We start from the raw sequence: 27,776 nt of genomic DNA, 5'->3' as shown, positions 1-27,776 counted from the left end.
AAGCTCACATCGCGGAATATGTAGTATTAAAAAAGTCGGGTAACCTCTGTGGGCAATTAATCATTTCGCAGATGGAAGCTAAGAAACTTGTATTTCGATTTGCGACGTTGCAGATTTGGTATTAAATTTCATTGTTTCATTGGTTTCATGTAAAATGTCACTTTTCCATTTCCACGGATGGAATCACGTCCACTTTTACATTGTTTCTTATTCAGCTTTCTAGAGCACATCCCATATTTTCTACCCGTCTCTAGTTCCACTTAGCAGAAATTCCCGGTAAAAATTGGCAGTAGAATCTGTGTTTCAAAATACCATAGACCTACAGCCGACTGTAAGATTTCCAATAGCTTCTATAGCCGGCAACACAATTTCTTATAGCCTTTTATAGCCGATAGCGATTAAGCAACAGCCTGACGATAAAGTGTATGCTATCCGTTACTCATTACGGATGCTAGGACTTAGTGAGTTTTTGGACTACTGCTCTCTTTTTGGGCCGTAGTATCTTGATTTATTTTGCGAGGGAAGCTCCGTACTTTTGAAGGATGCCTGCCATTCCTACGATAATATGTTGGAGCGCCTTCAATTTCGTACGATACTGTGCAACACCTCTGTTGTGAAATAGTTGCTTGAGGCGCCGTGGCACGTTGCGGCGCATTGGCGCCTACAAACCTAACAGGGATACTTCACGCATTGCGCAATGCGTGAAGTATCCCTGTTAGGTTTGTAGGCACCAGTGCGCCGCCGCTCCGCTTTGTGTTAGGCTCTAATATTTAATCTCGTGGAGTCAGCGTTGTTCAACTCATGACTTTGAAATGTTTGCACACTCTGTATGGATTATTCTCATTTTAATTGATGAAAACAAATATGTAGTAAAGGAAAATATAATGCGCGTTTTGTAAATATTACGGTGATTCCGTACAAACTTGCGAATTTACGAAGCACACGAATTCCTACACAATTTCTTATGCGAGGTGTTTGAAAAGGGGTGTTGGTGTTGGGGGTGTGAAAAAGTTCCCGGACTGGTGCCGCCCTGGGCTGAAAAATGGTCCAAACGAGCTAAACTTAGGCTCGTTTGAAAGCTTATACTCTCACGAGTACACTCCTTTTTAGTTTTTGAAAAAATATCAATTGGTTTTTGCACAGTGTCAATTTTACGGAGACGTGTTTGCGTCGCATGGCGATTTTTTTAATTCAAAAAAATAAATTTTGAAAAGGGCTGAAAAATGGTCCAAACGAGCTAAACTTAGGCTCGTTTGAAAGCTTATACTCTCACGAGTACACTCCTTTTTAGTTTTTGAAAAAATATTTATTAGTTTTCGCACAGCGTCAATTTTACGGAGACGTGTTTGCGCCGTGCGGCGATTTTGTCTGCGAACGAGAAATGACCAACATCCTTTTCCAACTTTGAGGTGGCTGATAAGACAGGTGCATCCAGCGATCACGCTGATATGAGTCTATCCTACCTCTGGTGTACTTGCACAAGATAAACCACTATTTTTTACCTGAAATGTGTCACTTGGAACGCATCAAGATGCAATTTTTCGAATAATTAACGATAATACTCGAAAAATTGCATCTTGATGCGTTCCAAGTGACACATTTCAGGTAAAAAATAGTGGTTTATCTTGTGCAAGTACACCAGAGGTAGGATAGACTCATATCAGCGTGATCGCTGGATGCACCTGTCTTATCAGCCACCTCAAAGTTGGAAAAGGATGTTGGTCATTTCTCGTTCGCAGACAAAATCGCCGCACGGCGCAAACACGTCTCCGTAAAATTGACGCTGTGCGAAAACTAATAAATATTTTTTCAAAAACTAAAAAGGAGTGTACTCGTGAGAGTATAAGCTTTCAAACGAGCCTAAGTTTAGCTCGTTTGGACCATTTTTCAGCCCAGGGCGGCACCAGTCCGGGAACTTTTTGATCACACCTCGTAGCCTTTTATAGCCAATGGCGAAAAAGCAACAGCCAGGCGATAAAGTGTAAAGCCCGGCGACAGGAACTATAGCCCGGCTGTTTAATTTTTTATCGCTTCGTGTAGCCCGGCCGTATGATTTTTTCCACTTTCTACAGCCAGCTATATAATTTTCTATCGCCTTCTTCAGTCGGCTATTAGAACTCCTATGGTATTTTGAAACGCAGCTCCTATCGCCAATTTCTAGCAGGGTTCGCCCATTTTTAGCAGTGTATCGATGCAATTCCAAGGCTCTCAGAAAAGGGACCAGAAAATACTCTTTTCAGGAAGTTTCCTCTCCGCAATTTTATTACTTCTCATTTAAACATTCGAGAGCAGAGACGTCCAAATATCTCCCACATGAAAACTGCCCTTGGATTTACTTTTCACTCTTGTTCTCTTTTTTCTTTCTCTCAAATGCTGTCGTGCTAAAGAAGAACGCCGTAGGAGCTTTCAAACGTAGCGAAATCAAACAAGCAGTTCCAACGCCCAAGCGTTGGAGGGCGCTTCTTTGACGAAGCATATTACTACCAACTTATGTATCCGAAAAGACTGACGAAGATGGAGTCTAAAGTGGGATTCTTTCACCGCAAAACCCTTCAAAACTTCAGATCGATGGCGAAGATCTGAAACTTTCCTCGAGAACTTTGTGATGAACTTAAACTGGTGGTGAATGGAAACATAAAGGATGCACTGTAAATCAGACGACGGGAAAGAGCGGCGGAACCTCTGAAGCTGGTGCGTCAACGCGATCTAGCGGACAGCGGCGTCGCGACGCCGCGAGGTAGGGCGCGCAGGTCGCGGGGGAGCGGGGCCCGGCCGCGTGAAGAGGAGTTCAGCAGCGGGGCGGGGAAGCGCGGGTCGCGGGGAAGAGAGGGACCGGCCGGCCGGCGGTGACATCGGCCATGGATGAAAATATAGGCAGCGCTAATGTCTCCGCTAACTGGAGTTGGGGGTCCTTATTCATTCTCTTGGTCCATGACATAACCTTAAACCTTCCGCTCAATGCCGCAAACAGCTGACGTGTCGATGCTGCGCCAAGAAAATGAACCAATCACAAAGTAGCACAGTAATACGTCACTAAAATGAAGAGATCACGTGACTGTTCGTAATATTTTCAAATCGATCTGAAAGTACTGCCTCGGATATAAGTATTTAAAGCATAAGGAGGCCCTAAAATACTTTAACCAGGTAATACGTCCGTGCGAGATTGTTATGCTTAAAAGCAAAACATTTCACGAAAACTTTTACGAATACCAGATGCAGAAAAAAATCAAATTTTCCCGGGTGTACCAGAATGGCGTCATTACCCATAAGGCAAAAGGGCATGTAGTATAGTACATGTTACATCGGGGGAGTCGAACGGTTGGAAAGGGCGCATCTGGTACCCAGAAGCGCCCAAAATTTCCACGAAAATTTATGAATATTTTCCTCCCGATTTTTCAAAAATCTTGTCCGTAATTTCGTAACCTTCCGGCCAACGTTTCACAAGCGCCATGCGACGTTTCAAAATTCCTGCAGCAATTTTATTTTTTTACAGAGAAATTGTCGGTTGAATCTGTTCAAAAATTTCGCTGAATTTGTATCGACAGCGCGAAGAAAATTCAGCGAAATTTTCGGACACCTTCGTTGAAAAATTTCTCTGCAAAAAAATAAAAAGGGCGGCGGAAATTTTTAAACGTCGCATGGCGCTTGTGATGCTGTGGCCGGGAGGTGACGATTTGATCAAAAGTGTCTGAAAATTTCATCAAAAGACATTAATGACCTAAAACTGTAAAAACCGGGACTAATAAACATTGAGGTCAGATTTAAAATAAAGGGGTCAAACATTAGAAACTCAACTATAAGTGCTACACTTTAAATTACAACACCTACTATACTTACGAGTGAGAAAAAAAAAATCACTAATGAGTGGCTCGAACTATATCTAACAAGGCGAAAAAATGTTGCTGGATCCACACCATATTGCGAGGAAAACAAAACCAAGAAATTCCAAAAAGTAGTCAACTAGAGTCAAAAATTTATTAAAAAAATCCAAAAAATAGAGCAAATTTTTTTTTCACTCTGATGGACTAATTTTTGGAATTTCTTGGCTTTGTTTTCCTCGCAATATAGTGTGGACCCAGCACCATTCCTCCACATTGTTACTATACGCACTACTACGTACTTGTACTTGCTTACGTAGTACTATACTTTTAAGTTATTAAGGTAAGGTTGAGTTTTTAATTTTTAACCCCTTTATTTTAATATTCATGCACTGAAAACAAATTCTCGGCGTTTTTACCAAGGTCCGTTAGTACCTTTACCATCTCATTTTTTTTACCAATTATTGGTAATTTTACCAAGACAGACTGGTAAGCTCACCTAAAAACCGGTATTTTTACTGTTTTTTTCAGGTAAGAATACCACTTTTATTGGTAATCAATTCCCGGTAACTTTGCCATTTTATCTCGGTAATTCTACCACAATCGATAGAAAATATTGGCGTTTTTACCAAGGTCCAGTAAAATTACCGAGAAAGTTCAATAATTTTACCGAGATTTCTCGGTAAAATTACCAATTCCATAAATGGTAATTTTACCAAGAAAAAACTGGGATAAAATAGAGCCCTGAATTCTTGGTAATTCTACCCTTTTCTTGATAGATACACAGAGATTTTTTTTCAGTGGCATAACTCTCTTCAAAAGTTAATATGTTCCGAGAGGAAATTCGGTGACTCACGAATGTTTATACGGCGTTTTTCCTTAGCACGGCAGAATGGACGTTCTCGTCCGTGCGATGTTCAATTTTGCCAACGACAGGGCTTTCGCTTGATCGCAGCACGAGCCTGGAATGGCAATCGTGCCTCGCGGCGTGAATAATAAAAGTCGACGCGGCCGGGGCTCATTGAATGGTATATTTTTCCGTCTTATTGAAAACAGCGCCTGCAGATTAAACGATTTGCTCCCCGATCTCGTGCCCCGGAATGTACACCCGCGTCGCGCGACCCCGGCCCGGCGCGTTGTCAAAGTTGTCTCGAAAGAATCATACCTGCCGACTGATTATTGAAATTGATAGACAAAGCTATAGACAAAGAGGACATAGGGAGTATGGAGTGATCCTATTGGATGACATGGTTGGTACTAAGGAAGAAAATGATGGACTATAACTGTCGGGTCTTTGGTGGGTTGCCGTTAGTTAGTCCATTACCTACCTCCTATGTCCATTGCCACCACCTGCTTCCACCAATAGGATCCCTCCAAATCCCTTTTGTCGTCTTTGTCTATAGCTTTGTCTATAAGTTTCGATAATCGGCCCGCTGTGCGCTGTTTGTTGGAATTGATAGACAAAGCTATAGACAAATAGTGCCGTGCTAAGGAAAAAAGTTGTAAGAACATTCGACTTTTCCTAAATTTCCTCTTAGAAAATATTAATTTTTAAAGAGGGTTATTATGTCTATTTGTCTTCGCAATTCTAGAAAGAATCAGACCTGTGCGCTGGTTATTGGAATTGATAGACAAAGCTATAGACAAATAATGCCGTGCTAAGGAAAAAAGTTGTAAGAACATTCGAATTTTCCTAAATTTCCTCCCAGAAAATATTTAGATTTGAAGAGAGTTATTAATATTTGTCCTCGCAATTCTCGAAAGAATCAGACCTGTGCGCTGGTTATTGGAATCAATAGACATAGCTATAGACAAAAGCTGCCGTGCTAAGAGAGGACGATGTGAGAACATTCAACTGTTGTCAAATTTTCATCATAAAATGTATATTTCTGAAGAGAGTTATGAACATTTGTCCTTGCAATTCTCAAAAGAATCAGACCCGTGGGCGTACTATTTGAATCGATAGACAAAGCTATTGACAAATGCTGCTAGGGTATAAGGTAAAACGACGTGAGACCATTCGAATGTTGTCAGATTTCCTCTCAGAAAATATTTATATTTAAGGAAACGTATAAATATTTGTCCTTGCAATTTTCAGACTTTCTGGATCAAATTAGGAAAGAAATCCTCTGTAAAACTGGAGGAGAATTATTCGAAAATTTTCCCGTAAATTCGTGATTTCGCTATTTTTCATTAGTTTTCTCTTTTTTTGAATAACTGATCCCCAAAAATATAAAATTTGCAAAAAACAATGTGGTGCACCATGTGTTTTAGGCAAGCTACAAAATATATTTGTGTTCCGTAGAATCCAAGATCCAAGATTAATTCAGAGGGATAATAGTGATAGGTGACAGATTTTGGCCATGGAATATTATATGAGGACATTTTGCAGCTCCGCTTTTCAGACGATTGATATGTTCCGCAAAAATCGAGCTTGGAATAACTTATAAGCTCCGAATTAAAATTCCGTCAGCGCCGATTTGAATGATATTTAGGTCCCGCTCTTACAGCGTGGTTTATACGTACAGATTTATATGTCCTAGATGCCAAATAGAATGGTTTTGTAGAGAAAAATGAAAGAAAAAAGCTTAAAAGAAAATTAGGCAAGCTCTGAGATTCACAATGAATACTGTAAGAGCAACGATTCTTTTTAATTCGTTTCAAGTATGAACAAGCGGGAAAGTTCTAATACTGTCGTATTAGAAAAGCGCTCAGGTGTTAGTAAATGTATTTAGTGAAGAAAGGAAGTATAAACTCCGTCGACTTGGCTGGGAAATGGAAATAAAACATCAGCTGATAGCAAACCAAGGTTACCAAGGAAACCGTAAACGCGTTTTTTTCGTTTCCCGAAAATGATAGCCACCGTTGAGCTCATCAGGCGCGTTTTTTTTTAGGCTTCTTTTATTTTCAACGATCAACTTCGATAAGAATTACTCTACCGCTAAGGAAATTTCTTATAGACAAACGATCGTAACTACCCGCGCATTACGTTAAAAGCATAAAATACGGTTATCACAGCTTTATTTATTTTAAAACTGGACCCCCCCCCCCCCAAAAGCCTACACATCGATGAGCTGGTGCGCCATTTAAACGAATTAGCACTAGTATACTAGTATTCTAGAGGCAAGTCGAAATCAAAAAGCGCTGCCTATCGGCTGAGCGCTTAAAATGGCAAGTTCGTCGATTCTCATGAAAGAACACGACTTCATTTCAATGTTGCCAGATATTTCCGTGGAAATTATATTTTTACGAGGATATTTTTGAGAATTTTTACTATAAAAATGACAAGTTTGTCGTTTCTCTCGAAAGAACGTGACTACATTTCAATGTTGCCCGATATTCCCGTAAAGACAGCATTTTCACCAGGAGAATTTTGAGTATAAAAATGACGCGTGCTTCGTTTCTCTATCGAAAGAATTTAACTACATTTCAATGTTGCTAGATATTTCTGTGAAAATTGCATTTTTAGCACAAGAATTTTAAGGATTTCTGACTGAAAATTTCAGCGATTTTTCTTCTGATCACATGCAAAAATCAGATAAATTTTCGACGAAAATTATGCAACTTAACTCTCGTAAAAAATTGAATTGTTTGAGTTCGTCGTTTCTCACAAAAAAAACGTAACTCCATTTCAATGTTGCCAGATATTTCCGTGAAAATTGCATTTTTACCAGGAGAATTTGGAGGATTTCTGACTGAAAATTTCACCAATTTTTCTTTTGACCTCATGCAAAAGTCAGACAAATTTTCGACAAAAATTATGCAACTTTATTCTCCTCAAAAATGTATTTGTTTGAGTCAATTTCACAACCTTGGAATGGAGGTACGTTCCTTCCTGCGGGAAACGACGCACATTGAATCGAGTCAATAGGAGAGGTCGGACAAAATTTGGAAACTTTAAACGCTTATAATTCCATTTATACGAAACTTTGAGGCTATAAGAGTGGTTCCATTGGTTTCCCTGAGAAATTTTCTTCTACAGGCACCCCTTAAATTCAAAATATAACGAAATAAACATCAAAATTTACAGTTTTAGTCAAAAAATGTTTGTCCGACTTCTCTAATTGACTCGATCCGTTGTGCGACGCGTCGAGAGCCAAAACCCACTCGTTATCAGCCGAGCCCTTTAAAAAAATAAAAAGGAAAAAGTGAAGGAAGTAGTTAAAATTAAATCCCCTTTTCTCCCACCGTGTCTCTCGGCAGGGCGAACGAGAGGGGGGGGGGGGGCGAGAAGAATTAGAATGGCGGGAAAATGAGCCCCAATTTCGCCGGTCTCCCCGCTCCCGATTATGCTCTCATGCACGCATTATTTTCATTGTCGCACAGTGGATCGAGTCAATTCGAGAGGTCGGACATTTAATTTTTTTACTAGAACCGAGAATTTCGGTGTTTATTTCGTCACATTTCCAATTACAAGGGGTGTTTTAAGAAGAAAATTTCACGAGAAAACCGATGGAGCCACTTTCGGAGCCCACAGTTTTGTATAAACGCACTGAAAAAAAAAATCTCGGTGTACTTACCAAGAAAAGGGTAAAATTACTAAGAATTCAGAGTTCTATTTGATCCCAGTTTTTTCTTGGTAAAATTACGATTTATAGAATTGGTAATTTTACCGAGAAATCTCGGTAAAATTATTGAACTTTCTCGGTAATTTTACTGAACCTTGGTAAAAACGCAAATATTTTTTATCGACTATGGTAGAATTACCGAGATAAAATGGCAAAGTTACCGGGCATCGATTACCAATAAAATTGGTATTCTTACCTGAAAAAAACAGTAAAAATACCGGTTTTTAGGTAAGTTTACCAGTCTGTTTTGGTAAAATTACCAATAATTGGAAATTGTAAAGGTACCAACGGACCTTGGTAAAAACGCCGAGAATTTTTGTTCAGTGGCACAGTTTTGTATAAACGGTGTTATAAGCGATTAAAGTTTCCAAATTTTGTCCGACCTCTCCCATTGACTGGATCCACCGTGTGTCGGGCGGATCAAAATAAATTAAACTAAACTCCAACATGTGAGACGGGTCTATTGTGGTAACCTCGAGCTTCCCCTGCGCGCTCTTCAAGTCGCCGGGGCGGAGGAGGGGGGCTCAAAGAAACGGGCTTCAACGAGGGGGGCGGGAGGGTGGGGGGGGGGGGGCTAAAATAGAGGAAAGCGGGAATTTTTATGTGAAAGCACGAACGCCTTCCATTCGAGCCAGATTCGCTGCGATGAAATCGCGCGCGCGCGCCGCGCACGTGACGGGATGAGGAGATTTTTTCGTGGCGAATAACTTGCTCCCGTGACGTTTCTCTCGGATTTATTTTTTTTATTGCCGGAGGTAATTCGGTGTTGGTTGCTCTGAGTGATGAGATAAATACTTAATACTGAGGTAATAATCGTCCTTTCCCAGAACGTAACAAACGTAACTCCTCTCTAAAGTGCCGTGTACAAAATACATAAGGGGCCGTCCCTAAGTTACGTAGGTTACGCTCCACACTGAAAAAAATTTCTCGGCGTTTTTACCAAGGTCCGTTGGTACCTTTACCATCTCACTTTTTTTTGCCAATGGACCACTAGACAAGGTACGAATTTAAGCAATCTGATACATGTTTCTTAACCAGAATTTCACGTAGAACACGATTAGCGCAACGAATATTACTGAAACTAACTCCTAACGAAGATATCAACGTTTTTATTTCACATTGGTTACGAGGAATTTGAACTGCCCGCTCACAAGAAACTCAAAGCTCTACGTGAGTCAAATCGCGCACTACAACGGTTTCAGCAAGCTTCTCAATCGAGCAATGTTCATTTCCCACCATGTGTTGTTCAAACTATGAGCAATTTGCTGCAGCTGAGCCAAAGCGTCAAGATTGAGGTTGCCAGATTTTTAAATCGCAGATACTGTCATGATAACGTTTAGCGCGCGATGTGAATCACGTAGAGCATTGAGTTTTCATGAGCGGGTGGTTTGAATTCACGCATCAAGAATCATTAAATATCTTCGTAAGGAGTTGATTTTGGTAATTTTCGTTGTGCGTATCGTGTTCTACGTGAAATTTTGGTTGAGAAACATGTATCAGAATGCTGAAATTCGTACCTTGTCTATTGGTTCATTATTGGTAATTTTACCAAGACAGACTGGTAAGCTTACCTAAAAACCGGTATTTTTACTGTTTTTTTCAGGTAAGAATACCACTTTTATTGGTAATCGATTCCCGGTAACTTTGCCATTTTATCTCGGTAATTCTACCACAGTCGATAAAAAATATTGACGATTTTATCAAGGTTCAGTAAAATTACCGAGAAAGTTCAATGATTTTACCGAGATTTCTCGACAAAATTACCAATTCCATAAATGGTAATTTTACCAAGAAAAAACTGGGATCAAATAGAACCCTGAATTCTTGGTAATTTTACCCTTTTCTTAGTAAATACACCGAGATTTTTTTTCCAGTGTCCTTTCCTAAAACGTAAGAAACGTAACTCCTCTCTAAAGTGCCGTGTACAAAATACATAAGGGGCCGTCCCTAAACTACGTAGGATACGCTCCAGGAGGGGGGGGGGCTTTCCTAGCGTTAAGCGGCGTTGTAGGGGGTGGTAGGGTATAAAGCGAAGCGTTACGTAACGAGTTTAAGTGATTCTTTTTTTTCGAGTTTCTGTAGAATTTTCGTGGGTCGTCTTTACACGCATTGGAGAGTTTCAAAAATAGTCTCTGCAAAACTTTATCAGTTTTCCTCAGTGAATAGAAACGCCAATACGTATAGTAAATGTAAGGTGACGCTTATGACGCCACCTTAAAGCTCATCATTCATCTCCTATTTTGTGCTCTTGAAGCTAAAAAAATACGACAAAAATGTACCCCAAAAACGGTTTGCAGGGGAGTGAGTGCAATCCGGGGGATTCCGTGTGGACTTAAAAAATCACAAAAAATCAAAATCTTAGCTGATCCTAATTTCAAGATATCGCAATTTGAAATTTTCATAGCACATGCAAATTTACTACTGATTTTGATCCGCTTTTTTACTTATTTGTCCATTGAATCGGTGTTGATCGGTTCACGTTTTTATTTTTCGTTCAATACATGTCGATCGAATACATACCCTCTTGTTACATGTAGACTACCTATCATACTTTTTTTTAACTGAACAAATCGCCTTCTGCTGCGTCTGAAGCAATTGTTGTTACGAATAAGTTGTGCGTACTGATTTCACCTCATTACATATTTGACTCTCTGAAGGCGTTTTATGTGCGGAAGCAATTCGCCTTCAACTCCGCCTGCAGCAATTGTTCTTACGAATATGTTGTGCGTGCTGATTTCACTTCATTACATACTTGACTTTCTGAAGGGGTTTTATGTGCGCAAGTAGCGCAATCTTTCGGAGAACGGACGAAGTCGGGATTGAGAGATTCTTTCAATTTCACTTCTGTTGATCTCCAACAGGGTGCTCTACTCTCGCACATAAAACGCCTACAGAGAGTCGAGTATGTAATGAGCTGAAATCAGTGCGCACAACATACTCGTAACAACAATTGCTGCGGACGCAACTGAAGGCAAATTGAGAACAACCGTGTAAAACACGTTGAAAAACATTTTAGCTCTTTGATTAATATTGTTACCAATAGCGAGTTGTATTTTAAGTCTTTTCGTAGGGGATTCTCGAAAAAAATTTAACATTAATTAGAACATCGACTAAGATTAGATGCAAAATAAAATATGCACTACAAATTTTCATTCTTGGCGGAAAGTTTAGCCTAAACTCATTGGCGGATCTAGCAAATTGGCAATATTCTTTTTCCCCATTTAAACCTATGGAAATGTATCGATTCTTGGAGGGGCCGGGTGCTCCGACAAAAATCGATTTTTCAACATAGGTTTAAATTGACGAAATTCGATGTTGCCAAATTGCTGGATCCGCCTCTGCCTAGGAACGCCAGCACCTCTCTGTCTCTGCATAAAATCGCATCATTATTATTTCGTCCATGTTTTTAAAAGTTTAATTCGCCCTATTTTCCATTCGACCGAGCCTTCAAATCGAATAACGGTGCTAGGCGAGGTCATTAATAGCATGCGTATACAATTCCATTGCGCCGGTAAATTCGAGCGAGGGGATATAGGATCTGTCGAATTTCGATCCGTGTTCGGTTCCGCAGCTTGGACGTGTATTCTTTGTGATGACAGAGCTGTCCGCCCGTTTTCAGCCGATATTTAGTGCTCAACCTCGCCGTGCTTCCGGTCCGCCCACCAGTGGCGTGGCGCGCTTTGCGATATATCGATTGATCTGCCATTTAAACCTATGGAAAAGGATCGATAAACAGGGTGTTCGCAACAAACACCTTAATAATCGATTCTTTACCATAGCTCCAAATGGGGAAATATCGATCGATTTATCTCGATTATCGACGCCTCGCCACTGGTTTAAATTCAGGCGTGCCGGCAGCATTCAGGCCGCCTCGCCGGACCGACTACGGCGCGAGGATGGATCAACAGCTAGAGAATGAGGTGGACTGAATTTTGCAAGTGGGAACTACAATTTCCAATTTATTCGTAAAAACATGTATGTGCATAGGGAAAATGATGGTGCATGCGTTGTTTCTTAATTGAGCCAGATACTGCAGCTTTTAATTGCAATATGGAGTCAAAGTAATGAAGAATTTGCAAGCAATTTTTTTATTGTTTCATCTGAAAGTGCTCAAAGAGCTGATTTCATAGTATTTTTTATAATTTTTTTCTGATATAGGGAATAGTATAAAAATAGATTTAAAAGTGAGAAAATGCACCGTCTAGTGACGTCATCTGGCGGCATTTCCCATTTAAACACATGTATTTTAGCATATTAGATTATTTTGTCATATCTTCTCCAATAATTGTTCAATTCATGAACCAAGGGTATCCTCAAGTTCAGTTCACTCAGTAATTTCCACTTAAACACGAAATTCATCAAATTTCAGATACCTGCAAATTCTCTATTCTACAGTTAAGCTAATCACAGATTCGTTTTTTGATGGTCTACGATCATAGGTTGGCAAAAAATTATAAGATCTGCGTCCAAACAAAAAGTGATTACGTCGAATGATGACGGGAATACGCCAATAAACGTAAGCTGATCTCCGTGAACCGGTCGACTTCAATTCGATCGATTCACGGATTTGTCGATCTAACCACGGGTCTATCGATCAATCCAAGGGACTGTCGATCCATTCAGGGGTCTATCGATCCATCCAAGGTTCTATTGATCTATTCGCGAATTTTTCGATTGATTTAAGGGTCTGTGGATCGAATAACGGAGTTGATGGCCAATTCACTGGTTTGTCGATGGGTTCGCATTTTATTTCTCGATCGAATCGACACCGGGTTTTCAATAGTTTGTCGATCGAATCGGTGTCGATCGGTTTACGTCGATCGATTCACGATTTTATTTTTCGATCGATTCATGTCGATCGAGTCTCCACACTGAAAAAAAATTCTCGGCGTTTCTACCAAGGTCCGTTGGTACCTTTACCATCTCACTTTTTTTACCAATTATTGGTAGGTAACTTTACCAAGACAGACTGGTAAGCTTACCTAAAATCCGGTATTTTTACTGTTTTTTTTTTTCAGGTAAAAATACCACTTCTATTGGTAATCAATTCCCGGTAACTTTGCCATTTTATCTCGGTAATTCTACCACAGTCGATAAAAAATATTGACGTTTTTACCGGGGTCCAGTAAAATTACCAATTCCATAAATGGTAATTTTACCAAGAAATAACTGGGATCAAATATAACCCTGAATTCTTGGTAAGTTTACCCTTTTCTTAGTAAATACACCGAGATTGTTTTTTCAGTGCACCCTTCCAAAATCCCCGGTGGCATTAAGATTTCTTGGTTTTCTGGATTTCTTTTTAGGCGTTGGGAACTTTTCAAAATACGCGGTTCAAATACACTATAAGTGAAAAAATACGAGGACAAAGAGACCCCCGAAAAAATATCAGCGCACCCCCCGATTTTGACGAGAGCTTGGAGTCAAGAAGAGAACCGGGCTTGAAGAGCGAGAAACCTGAATCCGGGATGATCCTCATTTCTCCAAGTTTATTGTCTCCTCACCGGGAGTGCTGTCAGCCATTCTCTCCGCCCCCCCCCCCCCCGGTCCCGGGGTCCCCCGGGGGGCTCCAATCCACAAAGGATAAAACACGGAGCCGGAGAAGAAACAAATAAATATAAAAGCGGAACAAAAATAAATGAGCGCGTTTGGAAAGTGCCGTAAATGGCGGCACCTCAAATAAATCGACGGAGTAAAACGAGGAATAAAAACATACACGCGTGCATGCTCCCGGGGGCAGGTGAGAGGACCGAGCGGGGCAAATCGGAGCGGAACTTGAATAAGATTAAAGAGGGCGAAGAGGACACTTCCTTGCAGGGTTGACAGCTTTCGCGGAACTTCCGGGAGCAGCTCATATCACTGGTGTGTTCTAGAGTCCCTTTATACTGAGAGTCAATACAATGTGAATCCATTTCTGATTGGTTCCCGTATTTTAGGCCTTCACAATGTCACAAACGGGAATAAAGATTACATTTTCACCGATTGCAAAGATTATAATCTGGAATGGACCAGGGAATTACGGGTTCGGCAAGGAACAAACGGAATGAGAGAAGGAACGGAGAAAGGAAGTTTAGAATGGTCCGATCAAAGATTACAAAGAACGTTCAATTTCTGTAATCTTTATTCCCGTTTGTGACTCCATGAGGGGTGTTGTCTTGACTCTCAGTATAAAGGGACTGTAGTGTGTTCATTTTAGATAAGAAGACATATTTATCGATTTAAAAACATCGAGCTACAAGCCAAAATAAATTATACAATATAGTATTTCAAACTGAATGTACATGAGAAAAACACGAGTTACAAAAAGTGTAACTACAACGACATATGAGACATAATTATTGATTTAAAAGCATCGAGCTACAAGCCAAAATAAATTATACAATATAGTATTTCAAACTACATGTACATCAGAAAAATACAACTTCCGAAAAGTGTAACTACAACTACAGGTAGTTTGAAATACTTTGGCTTGTAGCTCGATATTTTTCTATCGATAATTATGTCTATGTAGCTTAGCCAGTCAAATTTAGCTCTAAAATGTATTAGAAAAGAAGTATGATGTGTACAGTATGTAAATGTATTACTCATTAAACTAAATCTTTAACTTTTGAACTTACGAAAATCAATTAATTTCTTTAATGCAAGGGTAGGATGGACTACTAAGCAGGGTAAGAATATATCCATATAGAGTTTGAGAAAGATACACAAAACAGTTTGAAGAATTTAACGACACAAAACACAAGAAAATGGGATCCCAAGGCTAAAAACAAATAAACAAAATGCCACGGACATTTCCGGGTAGAATCAACTCCTTCCTCTACCACGAAACAAAAAATATAAAAATAAAAAAAAACTTCCAACCCCCATTCGTGATGACAAAAAAAGGAGGAATTTTGGTTTAAGTCTTTATTAATTTCTTTTCTCATCAGAATGGGCCCTTTAGTTAAGGCCTAAACTAGAAAATAGACACATTTTTCTCTATAGAATCATTGATAGAAAACGAATCATTCATCGGCACACTTAGAAATCAACTTTTGAACGAAATTTAAACAAGAACCTGCTTCTAACACAAATCAAATGGACCGCATTTTGCAATTAAAGGCTACAATTTCTGTCCCATTTTAAATACAATATTTGGGCTACCTATTAGGTTCCCTATGTAGATAAGTGTTCTTATTTCGTACTGAAAGTAGGTTTACATTTTCAGTTAAAAACTAACTGCACCACCTCAGTAGAAGAAAGTAGCATGTGGCTACAGGAGCACGTACACAGCTAAAACGCCTTCAATTTTTGAGACGAAACACGCACGTCCACTAAGTACGAATAGTTGTATCAAAGCGCTTTAAGTAAACGATGCGCTTTGCGTCCTATCGTTGTGTCATCTGCGAATATTGCGATAGGAATAAAAAAAAAAATTCCTACCTAGTTTAGATTTTTGTTCTTTCTAATTGTGTTTTGCATCATTGAGTAAATAAATGGATTACCCGCAGATCGCTTTTGGGTTGGGCGAGGAAATGAGGTTATTGATTATAGCTTTTCACTTATCACTTCGGAAATGCCGGGCTGAAGATATTAAGCTGAGTTCAAAATCCTTTCGAAAAAATCGACATCACAAAACAGTTTTCAATGAGCGAGTAGTTGTCCCGCTAGAAATATCCCGGGACTTACAACGTCCGTATAAGATCTGGACCAAGTTTTCGGATAACGATACGATTTTCAAAGCAAAATTTTGAAACGCAGGCAACCAGTGTGAACGAAATTGAAATTCAGTTACATTCTTTTGACTTGCAGCTCTTGTGACGAAGTTGAAGTGTGAGAAAGTTCTACGTTTCCCCACAAAAAAAGAGGAAAAGTAAAATATTCTTTGGTCTGGCATCCATGTCCCTTGGCACAGAAGCATGAAATCCGAGAAAGTGCAATAAATTAATTGAATTAAAGAAACGGATCACAGGAGCCTCCAGGTTCCGGGAGGGGTGGGGCGGGGCGAAGGTTGTCAACTAAATATAGAATTAAAAACGTATAAATGCGGATTATTATAGCTCCAAGGATTCGATCGAGTCCCTGGAGAAATGCATGATGCTCGAAATACATCTCAGGACTGAATTTGAGGTTGCCAATTTTGAGCCTAGAAATCATTGTTTTATACTGCCGAAGTGGAGAAAAGCGCCTTTTTTAGACTTTAGACGTTTACAAAATTTCTGTTGGAATACTAATTTTCAAAAAAAAAAAAATAATAAATAAATAAATAAACAAAAAAAAAACATATACTTGTGAACATTTTCCCACAAACCAGGAGATAATTTTATTTGTATTTTAACCTGAGGTATCTGTAAATTTTAAGGAACAATGGGCCTGTTGCAAGGTGCGGGGATTTGCAAATTGATGCCTGATTCTTATGGCAAATTTCACGAAAAGAACGATGGCGCTATTAAAAAACCTTGAAATGACCTCTCAAACTCAAAAGAAAGCTGTTTTTGGAACCGACCCATTCAAAACGGTCGCTTTTCAACCGCCATACTTGTGATTGGTGGATTCTATGCTTGTGACTACTTGTGACGTGAAATGATATGACAGACCTGGTTTCTTCATCACTTACAATGTATTTTCCCGTAAGGAAATGACAGCCGCTTTTCAAATGCAAATATCGAGTCAATCGCTAATTTTTTGATCAAAATTGAAAGCAGAAATGGATTCCTCGTACGTTTAAATGGTTAAAACCTTCATTAGATAAATAAGAACCGACGGGATAAACCCTATTTTTAAGGAAGACTGTAGTCAATGGGCGATTGTTTACATCTGCTTAGTGATAACAGACATGGACATTAGCTCAATATTTGGTCATTTTCATGAGTTTTTACTTGTTTGTCACTATTTGAAGGTAAGTTTATTTTGTAAATCAATTGTCTAGTGTCTTAGGATCATGTTAAAAGCTGTAAAGGTATACTTTGTTACTTATTTATTCAGAACACACTCCGGCAGTCCAACGCTCAAACCCTGGATGTTCTCCCAATGCGCGTAAATCATTCTTAACTCTTCAACCAACATCTCAATATCATTCAGAACGTTCCCACGTTTTATAAGCTTATGTTATTTTAAAATCCTGTGTGTTTTAAATGTAACACTATACAGAAAAATTTATCGATAAAGTCTGGTAATCGAAGAAGGATCCTACGTCTACTTTCCTTGCCTCCAGCTAAAACATACCGGTCTCCTCATCTCATCAGTATTGTCAAAGGTAAGTTTTTTTTATCATCAATGATTGATACTATCATTTTGGTGTCTTCAGTGAAGCATTAAAGGGTGAAATAGTAAGATATGACAACTGACTCGCTACATCCAGGTTTGAGCGTTGGACTGCCGGAGTGTGTTCTGAATAAATAAGTAACAAAGTATACCTTTACAGCTTTTAACATGATCCTAAGACACTAGACAATTGATTTACAAAATAAACTTACCTTCAAATAGTGACAAACAAGTAAAAACTCATGAAAATGACCAAATATTGAGCTAATGTCCATGTCTGTTATCACTAAGCAGATGTAAACAATCGCCCATTGACTACGCAGTCTTCCTTAAAAATAGGGTTTATCCCGTCGGTTCTTATTTATCAAATGAAGGTTTTAACCATTTAAACGTACGAGGAATCCATTTCTGCTTTCAATTTTGATCAAAAAATTAGCGATTGACTTGATATTTGCATTTGAAAAGCGGCTGCCATTTCCTTACGGGAAAATACATTGTAAGTGATGAAGAAACCAGGTCTGTCATATCATTTCACGTCACAAGTATGGCGGACCCGAAACGACCGTTTTGAAAATCCAAATTCTGAGGCGTTTTTAAGTTGATTTTTTGGGGGTTTCCGGTGATCAAAAACTCCGGGAAAATTCCTGTGACATCAGGAGCCTTAGGTCTTTCGATTAAAGCAATAAAAAAAATTGGTGCAACAGGCCCATTAAGATAAATTTACTAAAAAGTAAATATTTCATAGAAAATTTTGCAACGTTTGAATGTTCTTAAGGCGTTTTTACATAGTCTCAGAATGGGGACTGTAATTTCGGTTCAATGACGGTTACGTTCGCACGAGTCTTGTTTGAAGGTAAAAATTTTGTTACAGGTATAAATTGCCATGCCACGGGAGACAGCTGTATGAACTTTCAAAGGTCTCCAGATTTCAAATATTCGTGTAACACTTGTCTGTATTCGGGTGTTAACAACTTAATTTTCGATTTTGTGGATTTAGGTTTAGGTTTCTTTCCGAGATGCAGTCTAGTGTTGATTTTACGAGTTGAAAACACAGTTTTTCCGTCTTTTAACTGTATTGAAAATATCGATTTTAGATGGAACAAGCTGCCTCCTCCAGAATCGACCGCTTAAAATACATTTAAATGGAGGAAAAACAGTAAAGTTGCCAACTTTTAAGACTCGTCACCTCGTCACCGCCGTTTTTACCACGCCGCGCGCAACAAACGGCTTACTCGTATGTTGTAGGCAACGAATTACAAGATACAACTATTTGAGCTCCGCTGCGGTGATTTTGCCTACCCTATCAGTTGAAGGAAAACTGGAGTTCACAATGACTGCGGCCGGTTCGCGTCTAAATATAATTATGAACGAATTAAAAATACACGTCTCTCGATTATGGTGTCATGAAACTTCCGCAAAATTCGTATTTATAAGGGAAAACGAATCGTATCACTTGCTTGAAATTGTTTCAAACACTTTATTAACTGTGCGGATTTTCCGCTTATAAAGCTTCCAAAAATATCCTTATAAAGCTTCCAAAAATAAATTTGTTTTTTCACAAGGATTTTCGATAAGATGTCAATACGACATTTCCTCCATTTCAATATATTGTACTTTTAGACGCGGTTCAATTAGCTGTTCTGCTGTACTGAGGAAAAACGCCGTACGAACATTCGAATATTGCCAAATTTCCCGCCAAATTCGGATTTTTAAGGGAAAAAGAGTCGAATCACTTGCTTGAAATTTTTTCGAACACTTTATTTATTGAGAGGATTTGTTACGAAGCTTTCAAAAATGACAAATCGAAAATCGTTTCGGAAAATTGCGGAAATAACAGTGTTGCCAACTTTTAAGACTCGCCACTGGTTATGCCAAGGTTGGCATCCGTCACTAAATCTTGGGTTTAACCGCGGATGGGTGCGCCATATTTTTGATAATAGCATCAATTCGTCGCTCGGCTGACATTAGGGCGCAACTACGCATTGAGATGAGCCCGGAAAAGCATTGAATTGTATGGAAGACAGGTTTCATTGCAGAGTGCAGTTACGCCCTTATGTCAGGTAAGCCACGAATTTTCCGCGAGTTGGATCCAATTGTTTAACCTCTTTGTGTATGCGTTCTACTCGATGCGCTCCGTTTTTATTCTCCAACAATAGTTTTATCTCATTCCTGTTCATTTACTGACAAATATTTCTGTTATTCTCGGCCCCCTCGGGAAGTTATCGTTTTCTGCTGCCTCCACTCGGCCGCGTGATCTCGTGGGATCGATTTTTCACCCGTCGTTCTGCAGAGGCGATTTTTGTAAGTTGGGAAAACTGTTTCCCTTTCATTTGAATCCACTGAAAATATCGATTTTGCGCCATGCCTCACCGAAAATCGATCGTTTTACAAACTTGGAAACCTACCAACACTGTTTTCCCTCCATTCAAGGGCATGTGAAACAATCGATTCATAGTAAGGCAGCTTGCCTACCTAAATCGATATTTTTAGTGGATTTCAACGAAGGAATAACATTGTTGTCAATTTTCACGAATCACTACCGTCGTTACAGAGGGGAATAAAGAGGCGAGTGAAATCTTCGACACCTGAACGGGTTTTTTAAGAATTCAAATTTTGAAATCAAGCCCCTTCAGTGTACAGAATTCTAAATCGATGAGTTCGTCTGTCACTGTTTGTTGGACATTTTTTCCTGATTTTTCTGTTATTATACGCTTCCACTTAAACGTTGATTCGATGGTCGAATCGAATACCGAAAAAAGGGCGAAATTTCGGGAGGCTCTTTTAACAGATCATTCTGCTAACTGAAATGAAAAATCAAAGAAGTTTTCAAGCAAATACGTTGATCAGTTTTACTAAGAAAAAATGAAATATGACAGGAAGTCTGCAACGTCGCAAACGGAGGTACATGATTTCGCACTTGAACAGCGATATGTATAGACACGTGGAAAACGGTCGAAAATTAAAATACAGTATTTTAGAATTTATTTCAGAGAATTGAGGGTAACGTTTTCGTATAAGCATGCCTCAACGTGAATTCAGAGATTGATTTTTCGCTTTTTTAAACTTTGATACGTGCATTCACTGACAGCTTTAATTTATCGAAGCTACACATGGAACCGAAAGTTTGAGATCCACTCCAAAACATCTCCAGAAGGAGGTAAGACTAACTTGAGCGCATTCTCATAAGGTCCCCCATTACACACAGCCAAAAAACTTTATCGGATTTTTTCGGAAAAGCCTCTAATGTAACCGCGGAAGGATTTCTATTCAGGAGCATCGATACAATAGCGTGACGCCACACAAACTTCTCCTTCAAAAGTCCCATATTTCAACCGCCGCGTATGGGAACGTACTTAGGGCGCAACTCTTTCAAGACTTTTCTTCCAGGCATCGTTGTCAAATTTACAGTAGACTCCGAAGGAATCACGTTTCAAAAGATGTATTTTTTGGCGATTTGGCAACACTAATTTCCTGCAATGAATCAAGTCGCTCGGAACACAACGGGGCTCGCGAGTGCATACTGGTCGGTGTTGCCACCCCTCCGGAAAATTCCTAGTTTTCCCGATTGGACGTCTCGTAAAGTACTGCCGTGCTAAGGAAGAACGCCGTATGTACATTCGGGAGTTGCCAAATTTTCCTTGATAACATATGTATTTTTGACGACATTCATGCCCATTTTTCTTTGAAGTTTTCAGATGTTTTAGATGGAATTGCGTACAAAATTGTCTGAAAATATTGGGGAAAAATCTTCTCAATTTTCCCAGTAAATTCAGTTTTTATCGAAAGAAACTTGGCAACGTCTGAAGGCTCATACGGCGTTTTTCCTTAGCACGGCGGAGTAGTCAAAGTTAACGTGAAAAAACAGCAACGTTGCGGTGGTGACTGTTTTTGGATCTGCTCCAACGCCAAAACGCGAGTATGGTAGGGCAAAAAACTACCGGAGAATACTCACGGGAATTGAACTTTTTCTGCCTTTCTCCTATCAGATGCCCTCCCGCACTTTTGTGCATCACTATTTTTATTTTTTTGTCGAGTTTGGATCCTGGCGCCAAGCATAACTTTCTCGGGTGGTCTTCATTTCATGCAGTGGCGTGGAGTGATTCGATATATATATCGATATTTCCCTATTTGAAGCTATGGTAAGTAATCGATTATAAGGTGTTCGCTGCGAACACCCTGTTTGTCGATCTTTTTCCATAGGTGTGAATGGCAGATCATTCGATATATCGCAAAGCACGCCACGCCACTGATTTCATGATAGTTTTATCTTTCGATTCAAACCTTCCCTTCACCCACACCTGAATGAATGGACCCTTCCTACCCTCCCTACCCCTTCTTGTAGGAATGGGTATATCGTCACCTCATTGGGGAAAAAAACACATTGGATCTAGAGTCCAGACTCTTAAAAACATCGACAAGAAAAAATACTCTTGATTCAATCGGATTTTTGCTTAAATGAAGAACCAAGCCTCTTAATTTGAGCGGATTCGTAGATCCGATGTGTTTTTTTTCCCAGTGCTGCAGGCCAAAGTATCACAAGCACCATGCGACATTTTAAAATTTCCGCCGCCATTTTATTTTTTTACAGAGAAACTGTTCGACGAAGCTGCCCGAAAATTTCACAGAATTTTCTTTGTGTTGCCGACAAAATTCAGTGAAATTTTCAAACAGATTCAACAGACACTTTCTCTGTAATAAATAAAATTGCGGCGGAAATTTTGAAACATCGCATGGCACTTATGTGATACTTTGGCCGGAGGGTGACGAGGCTGTCCGAAAATGTCACTAAATTTCCTTCAAGCTACCGATAAAATGCACTGAAATTTTCAATGATATTCAAAAGACAATTTCTCTGAAAAAAATAAAATGGCGGTGGAAATTTTGAAACATCGCATGGCGCTTGTGATGCTTTGGCCAGAAGGTGACGATATAATGCGGTGCATACAAAAAAGGTACATGGACTTTATGTCCACTTTTTTTACGTCCACAGACTTTTCGTCCACAATTTTTACGTCTACAGTTCTAAAGCCCACACTATTGTTAAGTCCATTACTTAAACGTCCACTAAGTTAAGTCCACAAATGTAAAGTCCACTAAAATCAAATTCAAGCGTCATATTTTAGTCCGTGAGTAAAATTATCGAATATCGAAATGAGAAAATTAAGAGAGAATGAGGTGTTGTTATCGTGACTCATATTTTAAATAAAATGTTAATTTCTTCTTTTGATTCATCTTTTCAAATTGTCTTTGGTAAATACTTGGTTTCATTTCTATCCTTGAAATTCCCGATATAAAATATGCCTTAAATGTACATTCTTTTTTTTTTAATGAAATTGATTACTTCATTTTAAAAACATTTACATTTTTAAAACGTGGTAAATATGTGTAAAACCTTTTCCAAGCAATGGCATCGATTTTAATCTCAATGAGCCGTAGTTGTGATGAAAGAAACTATACAAAAATTAATGAAAGAGGAAAAAAACTAAGAAGCACGCAATTTTTTTTTTTTAACTTATTTGTATATCGACCTCCTTGAATCAAATACGTCCAATTTTGAGCGTTTGGTTGCGTTTACACCACGCTGCAGCACAGTAAAAGCCCAAAACATAAAATAATAAATTTGAATGCTTTCGAAATCATTGAATTTGACACAGAACCACTATTATATTTACAAAAAACCTATTATATTTTCCAGTAGTACATAAAGGAAATAATCAATGCAGAGAGTGCAAACATTTCAAAATCATCAGTTGAAAAACGCTGACTTCGCGAGTTTAAATATTAGAGCCTAACACAGAGCGGAACGGCGTGTTAGCAGCGCAGAACGCGCACTGGCGCCTACAAACCTAACGGGATACTTCACGCATTGCGCAACGCGTGAAGTATCCCGTTAGGTTTGTAGGCGCCAGTGCGCGTTCTGCGCTGCTAACACGCCGCTCCGCAACGCTTTAAGCAACTATTTCGCGTCAGAGGCGTTGCACAGTATCCTACAAGATTGAAGGCGCACGAAATAATTAGTTAAAGAGGACTTTCAATTTTGACTGCATCTGTTACTGAAAAATGTTTAATTTGGCATTGGAGCGTTTCCTAGGCTCCTGCTTTGGTTTTCATCTTATCATATCCGTACAGTGTACACATGAACATATGTTTTTATCTGCTCTTAGAGTCTGTTCTCTTTCATGACTTGATTCATGAATAAAATGTTTTTAAGAATGAAGGTAGTAGTAGTATGCATTTATTTTTGAGGTGGTTCCTGTCATTTAAATGAGAAGAAAAAAATGTCCAAAATTGTCCAAATTGTGGACATGTTATGTCCACAATTTGGACAATTTTGGACATATTCATGGTTGGACATTAAATCATGTGGACTTAATAAAGACTGGACTTAACGTTTAGTGGACATGAATAGCGGTGGACATTTATTTAATGGACGAAAGGTAGGTGAACATAAAGTCCTGGAAGCACAAAAAATACAAACGACTGCGTGGATTTCTTACTGGTAGAATCGCACACAAATTACGGGAAGTTATTCTTCAAAACCTACAGCACTAATTAATTCCAAATTTTCTGCGTCCGAGCATTAAATAAAATAACGCCCTGCGCTAGCATCTAGGACCATGAACGAATTTTGACTTGGGAGTAAACTTCTTCGAGGGTAAAAGGCGCGTGAAACACGACGCACACATTAAAAAAGCGAAAAAGTAACTCAGAAACCAAGAAATACGCAATTCAAAAAGCGCATCTTTACCGCAAAAGCCCCAGTTTGAGCCGAATGATATCCGGCACCAATCAGAAGCGAGCAGTTTCATGTAATGAAAAAAATCGATTCTCAGGTGAAACTTTGCAGCGTTGCAATGCAAGTCAGTCCCTCTTGCAGTGACAATTTTATTCGTGAAATCTTATAGTTTCATAACTTATTCGTCATTAAACGTAATTTTAACGTAAATTTAAAACTTCAACTAAAACTATAGTTAAACTAAATTTATTAAAACATTAGACGTAAATTTAAAACTCCCCGGTTACGCGCTGAACCGAATGATATCATCCAGCACCAATCAGAAGCGAGCAGTTTCATGTTATGAAAAAATCGACGGTCGGGTGAAGGTTTGTAGCGTTGCAATTCAATTCATTCCCTATAACAGTGACTATTTCATTCATGAAATCTTATAGTTTCATAACTTATTCGTTATTAAACGTAATTTTAACGTAAATTTAACACTTCAACAAAAACTACGCTTAAACTAAACTCATTAAAAATTGAACGTAAATTTGAACTCCCCAGTTACGCGCCGAACCGAATGATATCATCCAGCACCAATCAGAAGCGAGCAGTTTCATGTTATGAAATAATCGATTCTCAGGTGAAACTTTGCAGCGTTGCAATGCAAGTCAGTCCCTCTGGTAAAGACTATTTTATTCATGCAATCTAATAGTTTCATAACTTATTCGTAAAGGGGAAATTACGGAACATACAATTTAATGTTAGAGCGATTATGTGTCAAGAGTTTGCGGACATCACTGAGACACGATGTAAAATGAGAGAGTACACCCTACACCACTGAAAGCGTGGAATGTGTACTTTTCGCGGGTCAAAAAATCTCGACTAAATGCACGCACACCGCAACGTTTTTTTTGTTGAAAAATTAGAAATATTACAAAGGAAAGTCGAGATATTTTCTCTATGAAGTTTGCAACTTTATGTTATTTCACACACCGATGAAAGAAGATCCTCCTGGAATTTTTAACCCCAAAACTCTACCTTATTTTTACTCATTTTATTATAAAAATATGAGCATGTCGATGGCTAAAATAAAAAGGCACGTATCTCCAATTGCAATATTCCTAGAATCCGCTGATATTTTATTCTTTTGTAGAGTTAAAATTGCCATTTGGTTAAAAACGGCGCATTATATCTCTAATTCTTAATAAACGAATTCCAAAATGCTTTATCGATGCTATTTCCAGAGATAAAGTTGAAGACTAATTCTTGAAAAATGATTAAAAAATAGGCATAATTATGATTAAAGCGTTTTCAAATGTTGTTCTTCATCACAATAAATTAGAGGGATTCTCTTGAACCGAGCGACTGATTTTTTAACTTTCCTATACATTTTCATCACTTATTCAAAAATCTCACAAAAAATTTCTTGTGGAAATATTTTAGGAAGTTTTCATTAAAAAAAATAAAACATACGGGAAAATGTTTGGAAGTTGCACCGTAGATTCCCCCCCCCCTACCTTTGCCATCGATCTATCGACAGAGAAACTATACCAGATCACGTATCTCGGTTTGCGACGTTGCAGACTTCCTGTCATACTTTAATCTTTAGATGTAAAACTATGCAACGAAAATTCTTGAAAACTTCCATAACTTTTCCTCTTTGTGAAGAAAAATCTGTAAAAACTTCAAGAAAAGGCATTGGTTTGTTCTCAGTGGCGTGGCGTGAGTGATCGATTATCCATATCTCGCCATTTGAAGCTACGGTAAAGAATCGATTACTAAGGCGAACACCCTGATAATCGATCTTTTTCTATAGGTTTGAGTGGCGTATCAATCGATATATCGCAAAGCACGCCACGCCACTGTTTGTTCTCCTTCCCTAGAAGAAAATGGGAGCGGAGATTTTTAAACACCGCAAACGAGATACGTAATCTGTTGGTTTCACCGCCGATGTGTGTTCGTTCGGTCGGGTATGAATTGTGTACGACGTTGCACGATTGGATCTTATACGAGTCATTTCTGATGAAAATGTCTATATTTCGAAAGAGAGAAAATAACTGGGGACAACCAGCCATTTCTGATGAAAATGTCTCTATTTCGAAGCAAAAAAATAATTAGGAGAAGAGGCAGAGTGCGCCCAATGAGAGGTTGGAGGGAGAGTATTGAAGCAGAAATGTTAAGGTGCTCAATGCCCCGAGGGTTGTGGTTCGACAGGGAGCAGTGGAGGTTAGGGGTCGTAGAGCGCGAAAAGGGGTATAAAGTGACCTATATGTAGGTAGAAAAGAATTCTGATAAAAATGTCTCTATTCCAAAACAAAGAAAATAATCGGAGACAACCAGTGTAACTGCAGTGCATTTTCATTGAATTTTAATTTTATTTTTACATCGTATACAGCATAACTATATTGAAAAAAAAAATGATGCAAGCGTGCCTCCAGCTACTGACGATAGGGACTATGGCACTTCAACTCATTTAAACGTATTAATGCTGATAAAAAAACACGTACAGATACATTACAGAAAAAGAAACGATGTACAGAGGGTTTGCATGCTTCATGGTTCATTTTAATTCAATTAATTTGTGCATAGTTCCTTGCGGCGCCGATACGTTCAATTACGAGCATTTCGATTTCTTTCTCGTGGGAGAAGACGAAGTTGCATCGAACCGGAAAAATTACTCACGGCGCCATGCTTTCCCATTAAGTGCAATAATTTATATCGAAGCGACTTCAATCGAGTTGACGAATGCACCCGCGACCAATCGATGAATACAGAAAAAAGGGAAAATAAAAAGTACGGCGATGAAAATAGAATTAATGTAAATACCCCGCAGCTGTATTTTTTTCCGTCCCACCGATCGGTTTTGATTTGCTAATGTTCTGCTCCCCCAGGTCTCCAACTGATGTTCTTTTAAACTTACGCGTTGTCAGAGTTATTGCGAAGAGCATTTCAGATGCAGGCAATCGAGAAGTTGCACAAAAGCATTTTATTGCTGCATCTGAAAGGTCTTAATGCGCCGCGTTTGTAGTATTTTTCATAGGTTTTTCTGCTATGCACTGAAAAAAAATTCTCGGCGTTTTTACCACGATCCGTTGGTACCTTTACCATCTCACTTTTTGACCAATTATTGGTAATTTTACCAAGACAGACTGGTAAGCTTACCTAAAAACCGGTATTTTTACTGTTTTTTTTTCAGGTAAGAATACCACTTTTATTGGTAATCAATTCCCGGTAACTTTGCCATTTTATCTCGGTAATTCTACCACAGTCGATAAAAAATATTGGCGTTTTTAGCAAGGTCCAGTAAAATTACCGAGAAAGTTCAATACTTTTACCGAGATTCCTCGGTAAAATTACCAATTCCATAAATGGTGATTTTACCAAGAAAAAACTGGGATCAAATAGAACCCTGAATTCTTGGTAATT

General features: G+C 38.9%; 1 protein-coding gene across 3 annotated transcripts in view; it reads right to left on the bottom strand.

Annotated features, from left to right (window-relative positions):
* The window catches only part of dcma (decima), a 331,402-nt gene that overhangs the window by 13,862 nt on the left and 289,764 nt on the right, over window positions 1-27,776 (bottom strand). The window lies entirely within an intron of this gene.

The sequence above is a fragment of the Bemisia tabaci genome, chromosome 8, assembly GCF_918797505.1.
Source record: "Bemisia tabaci chromosome 8, PGI_BMITA_v3".
Taxonomy (NCBI): domain Eukaryota; kingdom Metazoa; phylum Arthropoda; class Insecta; order Hemiptera; family Aleyrodidae; genus Bemisia; species Bemisia tabaci.
The sequence above is the reverse complement of the archived record's forward strand: the minus strand, read 5'-3'. Positions and strand labels throughout refer to the sequence as shown.